The sequence below is a fragment of the Benincasa hispida genome, chromosome 8 (assembly GCF_009727055.1).
Source record: "Benincasa hispida cultivar B227 chromosome 8, ASM972705v1, whole genome shotgun sequence".
Lineage (NCBI taxonomy): Eukaryota > Viridiplantae > Streptophyta > Magnoliopsida > Cucurbitales > Cucurbitaceae > Benincasa > Benincasa hispida.
This window is the reverse complement of record NC_052356.1, coordinates 16,947,102-16,967,658: the sequence shown is the minus strand read 5'-3', so window position 1 is coordinate 16,967,658 and position 20,557 is coordinate 16,947,102. Positions and strand designations below refer to the sequence as shown.

The following is a 20,557-nucleotide window of genomic DNA, read 5'->3' as shown; positions in this document are numbered from 1 at the left end:
TTGAGTGTCGTACTCGGGCTGAGATTGAAAACAATCCATGTTCAAATAGTCTTGGAATGCCGAGTCCAAAAACTCTCCACCTCAATTCGATCGATAGTGTTTTACATCCGTCTATCTAATGCGTTCTCAACTTTCAGCCTTGAACTCTTTGAACTTTCAAAGGATTTAGACTGTCTGTTGCATAAGATAAATATAAGCCATACCTGAAAGTAATCATTCCAGTAAACTGATAAAATACTACATAGCCACCTCGGCTCGCACGTTCATAGAACCACAAGGTCAGAATGTTACTAACTCAAGGGAGGCTCCTTGCTCTAGAACCTTTTCCAGTATTTAAAGGTTGTTTTTAGTCATCTTACCCTCAGACAAGCTTCACACACTACAAAGAATTTTCTTCTAACTCACTTAGAAGTCCATTCTTCACCAGATTCTCGATCCTATTGAGATTTGATGTGACTTAACGTAGATGCCAAAGATGGACATTCTTTGGAAGAAATACGTCGATGTTTTGATTGGAGTTACGACAGGTTCGGAACATTTCAGTATTATGGAGGAATTAATGACTAACGACCTTAGCACATATTAAATTCGATTCCAAATTTTTCTGTGCAAAATAAAAACACCGATCTATGAATAAACGCTTTATTCAAAATCAAAAGAAAATAGTGTATTTACATGCAATAAACTACTTTTACAGAAAAAGGTCCTTTTATTTCCAGAAACATATAACATCATTAAAAATAAGAAACCTATTCTGTAAAGTAACAGATTCCTCCCACGTGCCACAAGCTGAGACGACGTGCCCAGTGCCTACTCGCAATCGTCATCTCACCAGCCTCCAGTGTCGCCCAAGATTAATCCCCTGAAAAGAAGAACAAACATATATTAGTGGGCCTGAATCAATTATCAGGAAGAATCATCATTTTCCAGCTAAACAAGTTTCAAGCACAAGTAAATCACTTTACCTTTATCCGCCAGCCTTGATCCTTGGCTTTCTTTCTTCTCCTTCAGATACGAGACAGTCCACTTCTAGTGTCCATCTTTGGTTTTCAATGGAAACACTTTTCATTTAGCAACTTGTTGGACGCCCTCCTTGGGGAAACAGGCAGAGGGTTAGAGGGGCTTCCCTTTTCCCTTATCATCTTTCTTCTTCTTTCCCTTTGCAGATTGTTAGAAGTAGAAGTCTGCAAAACTTCGTTCCCTGAGGTCGAAACTTCTTATAGAACGTTTGAAGATGAAGCACATTTTGCCTCACCTTCTGCCTCTTCTCTTTTTCAGTAAAGATTGTATGTCTGCAACTCATTAAGGAGAGTTGTAAGCGTTATACTTCACTTTCTTAAAAATCACGATTTACTAACAAAGTGCGGGAAGCTCCTCCAGCAAAAATGTAGGATTATGCGAACCTGGCTTACCCTCATTTAATGGTTTAGTAGACTCATTCCAACTCCGCACATTTTGAAGTGGACCATCATGTTTAGCACTGTCACGAAACAGAGGTCCTTTTTGCATTTTGGAGTGATATGTATTTAGAGCCTATGCATAAGCTTTTCAGACGGTTGTCCAAACATTCCCGCAGGGATCCATGACTCAGCGCTTGAGACAATAGCTATGTTTCTTGGCCAAGACTTAGAAAGACTTTTCCAAGATAAAAGGCCGGGCTTCTCATTCGCCCTTGTCCATCGCTCGTATGCCTTCCGAACATTTCGAGCAGCATTTGGACTGGAATAGAGGAACCAAGCTTCGGTGGAGCGAATATTGAGATCCTCGATTGATAGGGATCGTCTACCATGTTGTTCCATGTTGAAAAAATTATCGCAGTTAGTTTTTTGACATTAACATGATAAGATGGTTATTTCCATTTTGAAAAGTTACTGAAAATACGAACAAACTTTATTAGATTTGGCTAAACCATTTTTAACAATCAATTTTGCAAACAATTTCAAGTACCCTAAGTTTAAACTTCTATTTGCAATATGATGCCCTAGTGAGCCAGGAAAAAAATGCCACCAGTGGGGTGGATCAGTTTGCCCTTCATTGGGAATGAGACCATTCTCAACCATTAGGCAGAACAACTCTTGGAATTGAACCTAATAGCCCACCATTTTTCGGTCCAGAATCGTTAACCTTTAAATATTACCGCGTAAGTGTAACCTCTCGTTTCGGTGCCAAAGTCCCGCCCTAATGTGTTACCATAGGGAAAAGACAGATTAGGATAAGAGACTAATGTTCCATATCCTCTTACAGGAGATTAATAAAGAAAATGTGCAAAATTGTCATCCTTTAGGGGACACTCCCAGGGTGCCTCGAGCAATGCACAGTAACTTTATTTAACCTAATTTTACCATTTTGCCCCTGTAGTTACATCTCACTCCTTAAGTACCACTGATTCCTCTAATGAACAATACAACATAGTCCAACTATGTGTGAACACCTCTCGGACCAAGAGAAGGTGTGTGGCGCCACATCGTTCAAACTCCGGAATCAGCCCTTAAGGGAGCCATCTATCTACTTACCCCTACCTCAGGGAAGGAGTGAATTCCATCTTGTGTAGCTGAGTTCCCAGCTCCCAAATCAGACGAATCCCCAAAATGGTAGGTTTGAATCGGCGACCTGGCCACTTGCACCCATACAAATCAAATGACGCCCTCAACGGCAGGAGTTCCTAACTCACTCAGAATTGAGGTCATGTTACCTATGATCATCCTAGTGAAATGAAGTCTCTGTCATGAACGGTGTTATATAACAAGACGTTAACACTTCGTGGTCAGGTCTTATACAAACTCTTTGTATAGGACGCTTCCGCTTGCATGTCCCCAACACGAATGATCAGGATCAGATCATCTGTACAAGTCTCAATACTTGTGACCATTCCACAAAGCGGGTTGCGTCCGTAGCGTTACCAGGATAAGGTTTCCCTCATTTATCCCTTTACTACATACCATTTTGGTTATCACTCAAGACATGTTCCCCTTGTATGTCACCACATACATTCTTGAGTCACATACAGATAACCAGAGATTTTATGTTTATTGGTTTGTGGTAAAGCAAATAAAATAATTAACCGAGCAAAACAACAAGATGTGAAGTAAATATCATATATTAACAACACAAGTGTTCATACATATTGTTTACAAACTACAAGACATGAGACTTTTGGGCATCAATCCCAACAACACGATCAATACACGTCATATTCGTTGTACACAAGGAGAAATAACAAACGAACCAGTTGTATCATATGACTATTTTTCCTAGTACGATTCAACCATGAGACATTTTTTCACACTTGACAATGCTTACTATTACTGCATGGTAAGTATTTTATTATTTTACATTTCCCAAATATATGATACAAACATCATTTAGTATTAATTTTTTCATCACACAGAATAATTTTGTCCAAGATGTATAGCAGTATTCAATACAACACAATTTACCAAAGTTGGATTTGATGTGTGATCAAACCTTGGTAAATGTAGAAAGTATTATTCAGCAGAAAAGTTGACTCAATGTTGTTGACACTAATCGAAGACGTATTCGTCATAGACAAAAACGACAACAAGGCGAAGCTAATATAGAGGCAAACGAAGATGACCCCCTGTGAAAAACTGAGTGACTTGTAATCCAAATTTTTAACTTCATGTAAACTTCTATTTTAAAATTAAAAACTAATGAAATTACATTTTATCAAGAGACACTGAATCTAGTAAATGAGTACGATATAAAAGATCAAGAACAAAACAATAATAAAAAAAATAATCAAAATTGTTTTTGATACTATAAAGAAAATTGTTAATTATAAATTAAAAGAAAACAATCAAAATCGAAAAAATAAAAATACTATAATCGTGGGCCTCGTCCACGAGTTTGGTCCTTTGATCAAGTCCACATGGCTGATATGACAGCCATGGACGCTGACTAGATTGAAACGTAATTGTGTAGCGGGTACACGATTTTTTCCTCCACTAAAAACTACCCTATTTTTGTAAATACTTTTGTCTTCAACACTACTTTTGATTTTTTTTTCCTCTATGTACCTCATTTTTATCATTACTTTTAAAAATCACATTATTCTTGAACTTAACCTCTAACATTTTATTGATTATTTTTTAGTACAATGTAACAAATGTGGGGTATGATGATTTAAATCTCAAACTTTAAAGGAAGTAATTATTACCATAGAGTTATTCTCATGTTGCCAACCATGATACGGTCGATCTCACTTTCATGGCATATCCCAAAAGCGAGCTTAGCTAAGTGGTTAATTGGCATGCACTCTCTCCATTGAGGTCAGAATTTTAATCCCCTATCCCTCTAATTGTTGTATATGTGTATATATATTAAAGAGCATTTTCAAAAGTAGCAATTTGAATATGCTATTTTGTAGGTATTTCACCCATATTTGATATTTTACAAATATGGCAAAAACTTCAAATCTAGATTTCTAATAATTTTTTATTCCATATTTGTCCTGAAGAATCGATTGATAGAGAGAGAAAGAACGATAGAGATAAAGAGAGAAAAGTGATAACTAGAGACATTGCAGTGGTTGACGGAGGTAAAAGACGGGGGAGGCAGAGAAATGACCGATGACAGATGGTGTGGAGAAGCGCTGGTTGATGGAAGAGAACTCTGTTGGGGGAGGGGTGTTTGTTGCGACTGAAGAAGAAGAATTTCAGTTTTTTTTTCTATTATTATTAATAATCTAAACTTAATATATTTTATATCAAGTTTATCATTATAAAGTATATCAACATTATAAATCAATGTATCATTATCAAGTATATCAACAATATATTAGTTAAGTGTTTCATCAGCATAAACAAGTACATCATTATCAAGTTTATCAATAGTATATCAGTAAAGTGTATTAACAGTATAAATGATTTCGTCATTATCAAGTTTAATTATGAATAGTATATTAGTCCAGTGCATCACCAATATCAATGAGTGCATCATTATCAAGTTTATCAATAGTGTATCAACAATGTATTGGTCAAGTGTATCAACAATATAAATGAGTGCATCATTATCAAGTTTATCAATAATATATCAATCTAGTGTATCATTTTCAAATATATCAATCAAGTGTATCAAGCTTATTAGAAATATAAACGAGTGAATAATTGATAAATTTTTCAGTAGTTTATAGTCAAGTGCATCATTATTAAGTTTATTAAGTATATCAGTCAAGTGTATCAAGATTATTAGCAGTATAAACGGGTGCATGATTGACAAGTATATCAAGTATATCAAGTATATCAGTCAAGCACGTCATTATCAAGTATGTCAAGTATATTAGTCAAGTCTTTTAAGTGTATATTAGTAGTAAGGCATTTTCAACATTTTATATCATTTACATGTGCATTGGACTTCGTTTTCGTCATTTTTACAAACAACAAATATGTGAGCTATGAGTCTAATTAATATAATTTGTTTTGCCTTTTTTTCAAGTGTCCTTTCTAAATGTTTTCATTTTGTTTTGCTTTATTTGGATTATTATAATGTCAAAATTAATCCAAAGAAAATCAAGAACTTTAAACATCCTATTTTGTGACATTTAAACTCATCCCCTCAAGCGATATAATGTTTTAGAAAGTAATAATCATAAATTATCAACTAAATCTAGATTTTTTAGCTTTCCTCCCTTAAAATTTGATTTTTTTTGTTGGCTATCCAATTATCTGCCACATTGTCTTAACAAAGCCAATTTTTTTTTCTAAAGATTATTGTGATGTTGGTATCAAAGTTGAATTTTAAAATTGAAGGACTGAGTAAACACATTATGATCAAAGTTTAATTATGACTTGACCTAATAAAAACAATGGAGAAACACAGCAATAAAAAAAAATTTAGACAAATATTTTTGTCATCAACTTGTTAGACAAATAAAAGGAAGAATTATAATGAAACACTAGATAAAATGAGTTCTAAGCCTTCCATTATTGTCAATCAAAGTCAAATTATATGACAAGTAAAGCAAGCAAAGGAGATTTGAAAATGAGAGAATTTTTTGAAAAGAAGAGAAGGCATCTCTTACACCATTGTTTTAAAAAAAAATTATTGAATCAAAACTTGAATATGGCTAGGAATGCAATAAGGCTAGTCAACTAGCACATGTACATTATCTCACAACCTCCACCACTATTTCCACTTAACAAAAAATTATTATATTTTATCTATAGGTTAAATTACAATTTTAATTCTCAAACTTTTGTACTTGTGAGAATTAAATTCGTAAACTCTAAAAAAATATCTAACAATAAGTCTTTCAACTCTACCTTTTATGTCTAATAAGTCACTAATGACCTATTTAACATTTGCTTTAGTTCACTAATTTATTAAACATCAAATTATGTATTTATTAAAAACTTTATAAATTTTAAGGACCTTAAATACACTTGAAAATTTAAGAACTAGACTTATAGTTTAATTTTATAAAATTTAACCCTATGTGACACCGACATGAGACTGTTTTTACGTGACAAGATTGAGCTTTAGGCATTTATGTGGCATGATTTTAAAAGATTTGTTGATTAAATTTTGTATCATTTTATTAGTTGGTTTCTTAGAAAACTATGATATGGTTTTGAAGGTTTTGTTGAATTTTGTATGGTTTATTGATTGGTTAATTTGTCTGTGAGAGTGTTAAAACAGACTTTGTAGGGAGGTCAAAGTTTTGAGACACATTTCTAGTTGTAGGGAGGTCAAAGTTCTTGAGGTTCAAGCAATATGTGATGGGTTTGTTGCGGCATCAATTTGAGACCAATTCTAATCGATTCTGTCTCTCTGAAAGTGGGTTAAAGCTAATTAATTGGAACGACATTGATCTTACTGAAGTTTCAATCGACACATGCTTTAGGAGATATCTTTTTCTCTCATGTTTAGATGTTACCAATGTTCTAGCACACACCTTTGCGAAAAAGATCTTGGATGAGAGAGTTTCATTCACACTCCTTTTAACTATCCTTGAGTATCTCTTTACTAGTGTTTAGTGATGTTTAATATCTTTCCTTATAAAAAATCAAAACTCAAATGGATGAAATGAAAAAAAAATAAGATCCCGTTTTGTAACCATTTTATTTTTTGTTTTTGTTTTAAAAATTAAATTTGTGGACATTACTTCCACCTCCAAATTTCTACTTTTCACCAATGGTTTAAAAAACAAAGTTAAATTTTGAAAACTAAAAAAATAGTTTTCAAAATGTTTTTGTTTTTAGAATTTGGCTAAGAATTCAACCATTATACTTAAGAAAGATACAAATCGTTGTAAGAAATGTGGATGAATTAGTCTTAATTTAAAAAAATAAAAAATAAAAACAAAAAAATCAAATGATTACAAAATGGGGACTAAAAATTTAAATTGAGTCACTAAATTAAATATATAAAGGTAAAAAAAATCATGATCTTTTCCTAATTATTTATTAGGAACCACAAATATGTTTGTATTTTATTTATTTTCTTGATGATGAGTATATATAGATAGATAAATAAGATAAATAAGGTAAAAATAAGATAAGGAGAGGACATACATACAAGTTTTTTCTTTTTTTTTTTTTTTTTTGATGAGAATGTAACAAAATATCACCAAGAAAAACTCACACAAATAACTTGGCTAAAACATCTCTCTTATCACTTAATAGTTTATGAACAGAAAAAACAGGAAGAAATTGCTACATAACATAGGACAAGTACCATTCCTTTCATGTAATGTGAACATCCATCCTGGCCAAAAAAGAAAAGATGGTGAGACTTATGTCAAAACTACTTTTTTTTTTTTTTTTTCCTCTCAAATTTTGACTTAGTTTTATAAAACAAAATTAGTATATTTATAAATTTAAGTTGAAACAATAGAATACAACAAGAATTAAGAGAAATTTTCAAAAATAAAAAAATAAGATAAACTATTTATACAAAATAACAAAATTTAGTCTTCTTTGATAGATGCTGATAGAGGTAGATAGAAGTCTATCAATGTTTATTAATGATAGAAACTGATAGAAGTCTATCATTGATACTATGTGATAGATACTGATAAAAGTCTATCAGTGTTTTCTTTCTGTAAATAATTTGACATTTTTTTTATATGTGAAAATTTTTCAAAAATTAAAATAGTTAACCAATTGAGACTTCCTTTTCTGTTTAAAAATGTAAGTGTAATCACTGATATTACAACTTGGTTTAAATATCATTTTGTTATATTTTAATCTTATAATTTTCTATAAATATTAAAATTGGTCTCTAACTACTAGGTCGATGGTTAATTTTTTTTTAAAAAAAAAAAAGTTCATATCAACCTTTCTTCTAATAAATTTTGGAAATACGACCTTATATGTCGACCTTCAATTGAATTATTATTATTATGCTGCAAAACTATATAAAAATACAATAAACTAAATTTTAACCGCATTTGAAAGTAATCGAACTAAAATGAAATGAATATGAAAAGCATAAAAGGATCATAATGAACTTAATTTTAAGGAGTAATAATGTGAAAAATACAATACCTGTAAAGTGAAGATGGTCAAGATGATGGTGAAGGCAAGAGAAGTTGTTTCAAGGATACCAAAATCAAGATCCATTTTGATGCCCATGCACCATCCAACATTCACACTCAAGGGCACCTTTGGAAATTACCATCAACAAAACAATTAGAAAATTAATGGTAACATTAATCTTTTTTGCTTTCTTCTTCAAGTAATTTACTTAATTTCAAATCTTAGGTTAAAAATTATAATGTTGATGATAATGTGTACTCTGTCATTGTCATTATCTACATTTAACAAAAATGACATTGTACGAAACAACTATCGCTAACTTAGGAATATGGTAAGAGATCACCAAAATTGGTCTCTTAGCTCTTCGTATGAAATAGACGTAACATCTTTACTTCAACATTAGGTGTTAAAATTAATACGTTTATTAAACTATGGGATTATACTATACAATTTTACAAAGTATGGTGATTAAAATCATGATTTTTTAAGTTTGCAATTAAGGACTAGTATAATTACCACAAATAGGGAAATTTGGGCTGCAGATCCCAAGGCTATCCCTAATGTTATATCCTACACAAGAAGCAAAAGGAAAATTTTAAAAAATATAGATAAATTTTTTGTTGTAAGTTTTTATTTTTGGGGGGTATATAATGTAAATATAAATACCAATTTGTTCTTGACAGCAAAAATAATTGATCCAGCATGTTCTGCTGCATTGCCCATAATTGGTAGCAAAATTATGCTTACAAACCTCACTGAAATTCCCCATGATTTTGATGCATCCTATGGTCAAAATTTATAATGTGTTAAGACAAAAAAATTCCTAATCCATTGCAAAAACCATCCTAAATATATTATTGATAGTTGTAATTATATACCTCCAAACATTAATGTTGTAATTATATACTTCCAAACATTAGAAATTGACCTATTAAACTTATCTACGCGATAAAATTGAACCATACCTAACTCATATAATTGTAAAAATTGTTTAAATTTGAGTGTTCACAATTTTTATCAAGGTCAAATTTCTACAACTGTTTTAAATTTTGAAGATCTAATTTCTAATGCTTAAGTTTGAGAGCTTAATTGTTACAATTGAAAATTTGAAGGTATAATTGTGAGTACCATTATATTTTAAGGGTGATTTTTACAATTTATCCGATTTTAAAATGTAAATACATATTACGCATCTTTTTTAAAAAATAATATATGAAAATTGACAATTATTTTATTTTTAATAAAATATCATTTTGGTCCTTATACTTTAAGTTTCTTTCCATTTTTTGTTGTTAGTTTATTCCAAAAAAGATAAGTTTTTAAAAATATATTCATTAGGGGTGGGCATGATAGACCGAAAAACTGGTCGGTCGCTTGGTATTAGTTTGGAAAATTTTCAAAAGAAAATTTCAAAGAATAAAATAACCAAACTGACCGACCACCACAGTCGAGATCGATTTGAACATTTACTAAACTGATCATAGTTGGTTTGGTGACGGTTTGGTCAGAAAACTGACTCCGACAGATCGATGCTCATCTCTATTTCATATAGTCTCTTTACTTACATAAAACTTATTATTATTATTTAATTTATTTCAATAAAAATTAAATCAGAATAACTAAATTTATGATTTACTGAGAGCATAGCTAAAATTACAATGACTAAAATATAATAGAATCCGAAGTAACAATTGACATTTTCTCTTCTTTCTCTCCCTTTTAATAATGGTCAAAATTAAACATAATGATAGTCGGTTAAGAGACATTCTTGTCCGTGGCTAATTAGTATTTTATTCAAAACAAAAATATGTTTAATTGAAATTGTTTATCAAAATATTTTCCTAAATATTCTATATTTTTAATGATGGTATTTAGATCTGTTTGATAACTATTTTATTTTTTATTTTTAAAAATTAAGCTTACAGACACTACTTATATCTCTAAATTTCTTCCTTTACCTACTGTTCACTAATTGTTTAAAAATCAAAAAATTGTTTTTGTTTTTGGAAGTTGCTAAAAATTCAACTATTGTAGTTAACAAAGATGCAAATCATGATAAGAAATGTGAATGATATAGGCTCAATTTAAAAAATAAATAAATAAATAAAATAACCAAACAAGACCTCAACAATAATAAATTTGAAGGAACTCAAGATAAAAAATAAAAATAAAAGAAAAGGAAGGAAAAGTTGATGTACCTCAATTGTTGCCACAATGTATTGTGATAAAATAGCTATGACTATGGTCATACCAACCAACCAAGCCAATGAGCTCCAAAATCCAACTACTGCCCTTTCTTCTTCATCCTCTTCCTCCTGTTTATTACAAAGATTTATTGTTAAACTTTATTAATTATGGAGAAAAATTCTTAGTTCTAATCGATTTATGTTAACTAATACTTTATGCCCCATTTGGTAACCATTTAGATTTTGGTTTTTATTTTAAAAAATTAAGTCTATTTCATCCATATTTCTTACGATAATTTGAATCTTTCAACTATAATAGTTGAATTCTTAGCCAAATTCCAAAAACAAAAACTTTTTGAAATTTACTTTTTTTAGTCCTCCAAATTTGGTTTGATTTTTTAAATCATTAGTGAAAAGTAGATAATAAAAGAAGAAATTTGAAAGTAGAAGTAGTTTTCATAGGCTTAATTTTCAAAAATTACCAAACGAGGCTTTATTTTTTTAATAACAAAAACTAAATACTTTAATTACTAGGAAAAAAATAAAAGCTACCTTACAACAGAACCAACCATGTAACCAAAATATAGTTAAATTGCACATTTTTATTTCGAAAAAATTAGAATTTAGTCCCTATAATTCTAAAAGTGAGGATTTAGTCTCGTTTAATAAAAATTTATAATAGAACTATTATGAGATTCTATCAAAGGACTAAATTTTAATTATAAATCATACTACTAAACGAAATCATTGAAACTAAATTTACAATTTAATCAGTAATTTATAATATAGTGAAAAAGTACTCTTAGTGTTAATTACGATCTCGACGTCACCTGTGGTAGACCGAAAAATTGGTGATGGGTTTTCAACTGGAAGAAGACATAAGCAATGTATGCTGTGAGCATTAGAAGGCTGCAAGTTCTTGATAATTGAAGTAGAGAAATGTCTGTTGAGATTTTTGGTGATGCAAATGTGAACATCAATGGCAACATTTGGCATAGCAATCCCAGCAGCAACAACACAGAGCTCACATTAGCCACTTTCTGTTAAATGGAGAAAAAAAAACGATTGCAAATCAACATTCTGTTTCTTGTTTTCGTTTGTTTTTTGAACGAAGTCATTATCGGTAAAAAATTTTAAAACTTAAACTCTCTGTGATAGTCATTTAGTTTTTTGTTTTTGAAAATCTAATTTCACTTATTAGTTTCATTGTATGGTTATAAAAAAAAAACATGCTTAAACACTATTTTATTTTTTGTTTTTGAATTTTAAAAATTAAGCGTGAAAATATTACACTTAGTGCTAGAAAATACTTACATTAGTCATATTTTGAAAACTAAAAATATTAGTTATTTACAAAAATTTGATCATAATTTTGAAATTTGACCTAGATTTCCATGTATATTTTTAAAACATATGAGACGCTTCAAATATGAATATATATATATATTTTAGTTCCTGAGTTTTTATAACATACTTTTTTTTAGTTCTGAAAATTTTCGAAAAGGTTTAAAAGGTCCCTCTGTTATTTTTATCGTTAACTACACTATCTTTTTTAGAAAATAAGTGAGGCACCCTTTTAAACCTATTTCGATAAACTTAAGAGACGAAAAATATGTGTTTTAAAAACTCAAGAGCCAAAGTGACTTGGGAGAGAAAATTCAAGAACAAAATGTAATTTTCTAAAAAAAAAAAAAGGAAAAACTATTGCAAGGAAACAAGTAACCATAATTTGCAAAAACGAAAACTAGAAATAAGCCGAGACTTGGTTTTTAAAAACTTTGTATAGAAAAACGAAATCGTTAACAAACCATATCATATTTGTTTTTTGTATTGGCTTACTAGGTTGAAAGTTTGTTGCTTGTTGAGATTGGATAAGCCACCAAAGAGAAGGGAGGTGCCAAGAACTAGAAGCAAATTGGAAAGAACAGAACCCAAAAGGGAAAACTTCAAGACATGGATTTTGTTTTGATGCAAAGCAAAAATTGCTATTATCAACTCTGTTGCATTCCCACATGTTGCATTCACTAGCCCACCAACTGCCATTCAAATTAAACATTTAATCAAATAACCAAAAAAAAAAAAAAAAAATTCCTAGTACCACAATAATATCTTTCATATGTCATAGAGCAAACATTTAAGAATAGTTTCGTGGGAATGAGAAGTGTCAAATTGTTAGAAGAAGTTAGTGATATATTAAAAACTTTTTTGAAAAATACCTAATCATCTCTAGATTTTGGTGGTTGTGTGCATGAAACTTTTCTTGTGACTTAGTATTGTAATGACATGACATGTTACTTTGACATAGAAAAACAAAATAGACAATTAAAAACATGTTTTTATAGACAATAACATCAATTTATGTTCATTTAGGTTTTCAACACATATATATGTGCGTGTGAGGTGGCAGATGATTAGATGTAGTCCCAAAATTGGGATGAACCAATATATTTTCGGTGTCGTACTATTTTTTCTATTCTCTTTATTATTTGGTAATTTTATATTTGTTAATCTTTAATTTGTGGAAGTGAGAATTTTTATATATAATTTAGTTTCCGTATTTTATTTATATCTAAATATAAATTTCCAACCGATGGCATCAAAATTTTTTTTTTTTTTATTTCAAGAGTCGTGGGATTATCAGAACCAAGAGGTTTCGAGGGAATCATGAAATTTGATGGAAAAATTTCGGACATTGGAAGATGCAAATTAAGGATTTTTGAACTTATAAAAAGTTGCATAAGACATTGAATGAGAGACCGAAAGGGATATCGGATGAAAATTGGGAGAACCTCAATGAAGAAGCAGTTGCAATCATCAAGATGTGTTTGCCATTGAACATTGGTAGTTTTGTAGCCAACAAGATTAATGCAGTGAAGTTGGTGGAAGTGCTTACAAATAGATATGAGAAACCATATACCAATAGTAAGACTTATCTTCTTACAAAGTATTTCAGCATGCAAATGACTGAGGATACTTATGTTAATTCCTATATTAATGAGGCTCGCTTTAACTAATCAGTTAAAATCTGTTAAGATAGAATTTACCGATGAGATGTATATTGTTTAGTTATTATATTTACCTGATAGTTGGGAGACCATGAAAATTGCAATATCTTATTCAATTAGGGATAATATTTTAAAGTTTTTAGAGATTTGTGATTTAGCTATATTTGAAGAAATTCATAGGAAAGACAGTAGCAAAGAATCTGTTGTATGTTCAGGTTTAGTAGTGACTAAAGGTAAATGTATAATAGACTCTGAAAATGATGGGTCAAGTAGCAGTCATAAAAAGTGGAAGAATAAGAATAAGGAGATAGAATGCTTTTAATATCACAAGAAAGGTCACTTAAAAAATCAATGCATGAAATTGGAAGAGGATTGGAAAAGAAAACAGGAGGTAAATCGGGTTGAAACGGAAGAAGTAATGATAAATCTAGTTGAAACTGATAAAGAATTAATTAGTGATGTCTATGCTTGTGTTGAGAGTAACACACAAATAGTAGCCACTCATATGAATGGACAATTGATAGTGCAGCTTCTGTACATATGGCTTCAGATGGAAGTCTATTCACATCTTTCACATCAAGACATCGCGGTCTAGTGAAGATGGGGAATGGTAGAGTTTCTAAAATTGTTGGTGGGAATATTAATCTGAAGATGGAGTGTGAAGAAAAGTTAGTACTACGAGATATTAGTTTTGTGCCTAGGATGAAAATAAATCTCATCTCTTTTGGCAAGTTGGATGATAAGGTTTACAGCGTTGTGAGTTTGGCAGTCACCAATGTAAACTCAAGTTAGAATCCCAAGTAGTGGCAGTTGGCCACATAAATTCTACAATATACAGTTATTGATTTAGTGTTGTTAAAGGATTAGAGAGACGTTGGATGTCAGTTAAAGTTATAGATGGTAGGTGTAGAGGTACAGTTTAGCCAACAGCAATAATAGCCAGTGTTCATCAGTCAAAGCAAGGTTCATCAGTTCAAAAGCAATTGGAAAGTTTGAGAGAGAAAGTTAATGGCTATCACGAACCCCCAATTATCAAACAGTCAAATAAATTGATGAAGTTGCGAAACGAATAAGGGCATCAAAGTAGAAGATCAAAGTAGTTACTAAGATCGAAGATAAAGTCTCTAGCTTGGTAGCAGGTTTGAAAGAAGGAGCCAAACCATTTATAGAATGTATCTTCTTCAAGAACAAGTGTTTAAGGCTGAAGAAGATGTCAGTTGGTACCACTTAGTTGAAGTGGGAGTACGTGACTATTCTTTATGTCTAGGGGACAGTTCCACATAGCTTGCCTATACCTCGAGGCAAGAACAGATGAGCTATAATTATTTTTCTGGTGGTTTCTTGTTTTATTATTTTGTTGATTTTACTGCTTTTATGTTGAAATGTGGAGTTTGCCAAGAAGATCAGAGATAACATTTGTAGTGGGATTTAGGTCTTGGAGTTTGTCAAGATGATGAGTTTCATTATAGTGGGAAGTAAGATTGTCATTTTATCTCCAATTGTGAGAATGTTGAAATTATAAAGACAAAATTCCATGGACACACATTATGAAAATTTATATACATAAGTGCAATTTTGACTTGGTCAAAACGGAAGGGAATTTCAATTGGTGAATTAAAGATTGGGCTTGGCCCATTTTATTTTCATTTAGGCTTGCAACACGCACGTGTGTGTGTGTGTGCAAAGTTTGAACGACAGGCCGGAAAAAAAACGGCGGCCGGAACAAAAAAGGGTCGAGCGGCAATTTTGGAGGACACTTGCGGCAGAAGACTTTGTGCGGCCTTTTGAAGATTTTTTTTCCTTCAGTTCGTTGCAGCTTGATTTATTTTGTGTTTTTCTTATTATTTATTTTAAATTATTGGCTTTTGGTATTATTTAGAAGAGAGAAGACTCGATGTAGTCCTGAACTTTGGGTGGACCAGTATATATTCGGTGTTGTTCTCTTTTTTTTTTTTCCTTTTCTTTATTATTTGGTAACGATATAATTGTTAGTCTTTTTTACTCTAATATGTGGAGTGAGAATGTTTAGATATAATTTGGTTTCCGCATTTTATTTATATCTAAGTAAAAATTTCCAACATCATTATACTAAATCATATCATATTTGTTCAATAGGTCTATCATCAGATCGTGCCATACAAACTTATGTAGAATTATAGTTCAAAATTCAACAAGTTGAAACTTCTTAGACTTTTGAAATTAAATCTAGGTAGTTTCTGGATTAAATTAGTGATCTAATTAAAATATGAAATTTTAAGAGTAAATATAGCCTATATGAAATTTTAAAAGTAAATATAGCCTTCAAAATTTTTGAAAAAAATTATAGCCTTCATCCCATAAACTAGAAAAAAAGATGTTTTCAAATATAAGAAAATGAACTAAAATATTTACAAATATAACAAAATTTCACTATCTATTGATAGACTGCTATAGATTACTATTTGTATATATATTTGTCACGATAGACATTGATAGTAGTCTATCGTAGATAAACTATAATATTTTTTTTTATTTGTAAATATTTTCAGTAATTTTATTATTTAAAATAAACAATCTCGTAAATGGACAATAGAAATTTTGAGTACCTGTGGGCCCTGTGAAGCATGCAATCTGCCTGAGATTTTTGAGCAAAGGAAGAGGAAGGAAAGGAAATTAGAAGAAAAGAAATCCATACAATGACAACTTTTAATTCATTTGGTTAAATTATTATTTTTGTTTGTATAATTTGAATTTTCGTTTTCATTTAGTTCTTATAATTTAAAGTATTTGAATTTAATTTTTGGACTACTACTTGCAATAAATCTTAATATCAGTTATTTGAAATTAATTTAAGAGAAAAAAAAACCAATGAATCTTAAAAAAACTAGTAGCATAACGAACAACATAGTGAACTTTTTAGTACGTTGACCACGAGAGAAAAACTAAAAAAGAAAGAGATAACTCCTAAATATCGAATATATATAGAACTAAAACAAATGTTTTAAAAATATAAAGGTTAAAATGAGAAAAAAATATATAAATTAAGATATCAAAGAAGAAAACATTTATCCATATTTATTAATATATTTATTGTTGCAAGAGTAATTTAAAAAGGCAAGCTAGAAAGGTAATTAGCGTCGTCCTTACTCAGTTAGAAAACTGACACGTTCTGCAAGTGGGGCCAGTCCAAGTAAGCTCAAACCAAATATCCATGTCTACGTGGCACAAATCACCATTAACTTAAGTCAAACTCCATTAAATAATATATTTAAAATATTATTTAAATGTTTAATGTTCTATCAAAAATTGAGGGAAAAAAAAAAACAAATTTAAACATTCTTGAAAAACAAAATAATATTACCTACCAAATTAGTAATCCATGGTTCAAACATCTATTATCTAAATTATCAAATTCTAAAACTTTGAATTTATAATAATAATAAAAACGATAAACGACGTATGTGGATTATTTTCCTCTTCACTTAAATGTGAATTTTCTATCTGGTTAGTGACATGTATTGATATTTAAAAATATATAGACTACAATAGTTAAAGTAAATAATTTTGACTTTTTATAAACTACAACAACAAGCATAACTATTTATGGTTATCATTTAAAAAAAAAAAAAAAATTGAACGCATATATGAGAGATCTAAATCTATAATTTCTCGGTCAAGACCATACCTCTTAATTAATTGAGTTGTTTATCTCTTCACATTTAAGAAATGTTTCCATAATTATAAATAAAACTTGAAGATAACAAAAGTGTGTTTCTTTCACGTTTTCCAACTTTTTCAAAAGCATATATAGATATATTTTTTAAAAAATATATATATATCATTCTATCAATTTTACTTGTAAAATTTATAATAAATATAAAAAATGTAATGCAACATCACAATCATAATTATCTAATTAGATATTTGTTTTATGTAAAACATTTACTTTTAAAAATTCAAAATGTGAAATAAAAAGTGAGCCCAAATAGTTCCCATCTTTTTTTTTTTTTTAATAAAAAGAATTATAAAAAATGTTGTTAAACTTTATATTTGTGTCAAAAAGATCTGGGAATTCTCAAAAGTTTAAAAAAATATTCTTAAACTTTTAAAAAAAATTAAAAAATATCCTTACAGTTAGTTTTCGATAGAAATTATTAGTGTTTTGTTTCAAAAATGTCATTGAACTTTATTTGACTATTAACGCACAGTTAACTACTAACTTACAACCTTGCTAAAACATTTAAGTTCTAAAGATCTTCTATGGTGCTTCCATTATTCCCTGTTTTGTTATAGTCTATATATTAACTGAAGTGTGTAGTTTTATTAAAAAAATAAAATTAGATAAATGAATACCAAACAATTAATGAAAAAGTAGGAGGGTATCAAATATGAGATGTGAGAAAAAAAATAGATAAGTAAGAGGATATTAACTTCTGTTTATATTTTTTGAATTTTTACTTTAAAGTTTTTTTTTTTTTTTTTTTTTTGAAAGTTTTAGAGCATTTTCGAAAGTTTTGAAAGTTTAACACGAAGGGTATTTTTTATATATAATTTAGCATTTTTTTTTTTCATTTTAAAACAAATATGATTAAACTAAAAACTTAGTAATTCATCTTTGTACCCATTTATTAACCATTTAGTTTTTCTTTTAAAAATCAAGTTTATAAGTACTCTTTCTACCTCAGATTTCTTATTTTATTATCTACATTTTTTACTAATGTTTTAAAAAATAAAATTAAAATTTAAAATTAAAAAAAGTAGTTTTTTAAAAACTTGTTTTTGTTTTCAAAATTTACTAAGAATCAACTCTCTTAACCTAAAAAAGATACCAATCATTGTAAGAAATTGCGAGAAAATAGACTTTATTTTCAAAAATCAAAAACAAAAAATTAAATGATTATTAAACGGGTTTCAGACTTTCAATTTTAGTATTTTTTTAAATTCAACATTTTATTAGACAAAAAAAAATTGAAAATTTAGGTATTCCACTCGCATAATTTTTAAATTTAATCTAATATATCAATTATTTTTAAGAATTTCAAAATTGTTAGGATTTATTAGACAAAAAATTTGATGATTTCGGCTCCGTTTGGTATCGTTTGATTTTTTTTTTTTTTTTTGAAATTAAGTCTATAAATACTCTTCCACTTCTAAATTTCTTTATTTTTGTTATCTACTTTTTTTTACCAATATTTTTCATCAAGTCAAATTTTTTAAAACTATAAAAAATGATTTTTAATTTTTTTTAATAATTTGACTAAGAATTCAAACTCTTGTATCGAATAAAGATATGATCTTGGTAAACAATGGAGAGAAAATATGTTTTAATATTAAAATAGAAAAAAAAAAAATATAGTTACCGCACCCGACTTCAAGAATCTACTAAACATTTTCTAATACTCAAAGATTAGAAAAGATACAAATCTCATAACCAAAACTTGTATTTTAAGCAAAATGATGATGATGAAAAAAAAAAAAAAAACAATGTGCGATTTTTTTTTCATCGAGAATTTATTATTTTTATTTTTTTTGTTAAAAGATTATTTTGGTTTTCATACATTGTATTTTGTTATGATATTGTAAATACTTTCAAATATTTCCATTTTAGTTCCTTATAAAATTATAAATTTACGATCCACTAAATTAAAAATTTATCAAAACTGTGTGGGGTGTGTTTGGTTCAATTTTTTATTTAATTTTGAAAATAATTATTTTAGAAAATTTTGAAAGATTTCACAATCACAACAAAATAATTTTTAAAATAATCTAAAAATATAATTTAAATAATTTTTATCCATTTTTTAATAAAAATTATTTTTTTAAAAAGAAAACACTTTATTTCCCCTCTCGTGATCATTCAAATAAAATAAAAGATCATCTAAAAATATAATTTAAATAATTTTTAACCATTTTTTAATAAAAATTATTTTTTTTAAAGAAAACACTTTATTTCCCTCTGGTGATCATTCAAAATAAAATAAAAGATCATGAACCAAAATAATATCTTAATGGAAAAAATTAATTTAGAAAAAAGTTGAATTCTACAATTGAAAAATACAAATGGCTTACTCTTCCAAAGCTAAAATCCGCCGCCACAGCCAAAGGGATGGCCGGAAAAAGCACGGCGAGCTTCGTACACAAACCACTTTCACCAAATTTCCCACAAATCTCTAACCAACCCAAACCTCACGGCCGCCGTCTCGCCACCTCCATCGATCTCCAAATCCCCAATTACCACGGCTCATTCAAACCCATGACACCAACCACGGCGGTGCTCCGGCGAAGGAGGAATTAATCTTCAGGTGAAAATTAAAGAGGAGAGAGAAAGAGGAAATAAAATCTCATGAATGGTTTTTAGTGTGAAGAAAAAATAAAAAGAAAATATTATTGAAGAAGGAAATTTCTGGAAATTTCGATAACTTTGTTGCATTGCATGAGCATTACACATAGTTGTATTTGGGAGTTGGGAAGTGGAATAGGTGGAAATTAGGAGGGGTTACCAAATATCATCAATAGCAATTTAATTCAAAACTGTGGTGACACTTAATTTACAACTTTTTTTTTTTTTTTTGTATAATTATGTTTGGTAAGTTTATTATTATTATTTTTAAAACCAGGGTAGTTTTTGTCCCATTCCACGCCTTTTGTGAGACATTATATATATATATATATATATATATATATATATATATATATTTGGCAGGAGTGAGGGATATTCATGGATTGGGTTTGATTGAAATATTTTTTAGACCCAAACTAATTGTTTAGATTGTAAATTTCTTCAACTCAAATAATCCTTATTAAAAAATGAACCTAATCCAACCATTAAATATTTGGGTTGGATTGGTTTGGGTTAATAAGGTCATTTATTTAAAATTTTATTCTAAAA

The 20,557-nt window shown here is 29.3% G+C and overlaps 1 pseudogene; it reads right to left on the bottom strand.

Moving 5' to 3' along the window:
• Positions 1–7,644: 7,644 nt before the first annotated feature.
• On the bottom strand, positions 7,645–19,923 carry LOC120083753 (annotated as a pseudogene).
• Between the last annotated feature and the right edge of the window lie 634 nt (positions 19,924–20,557).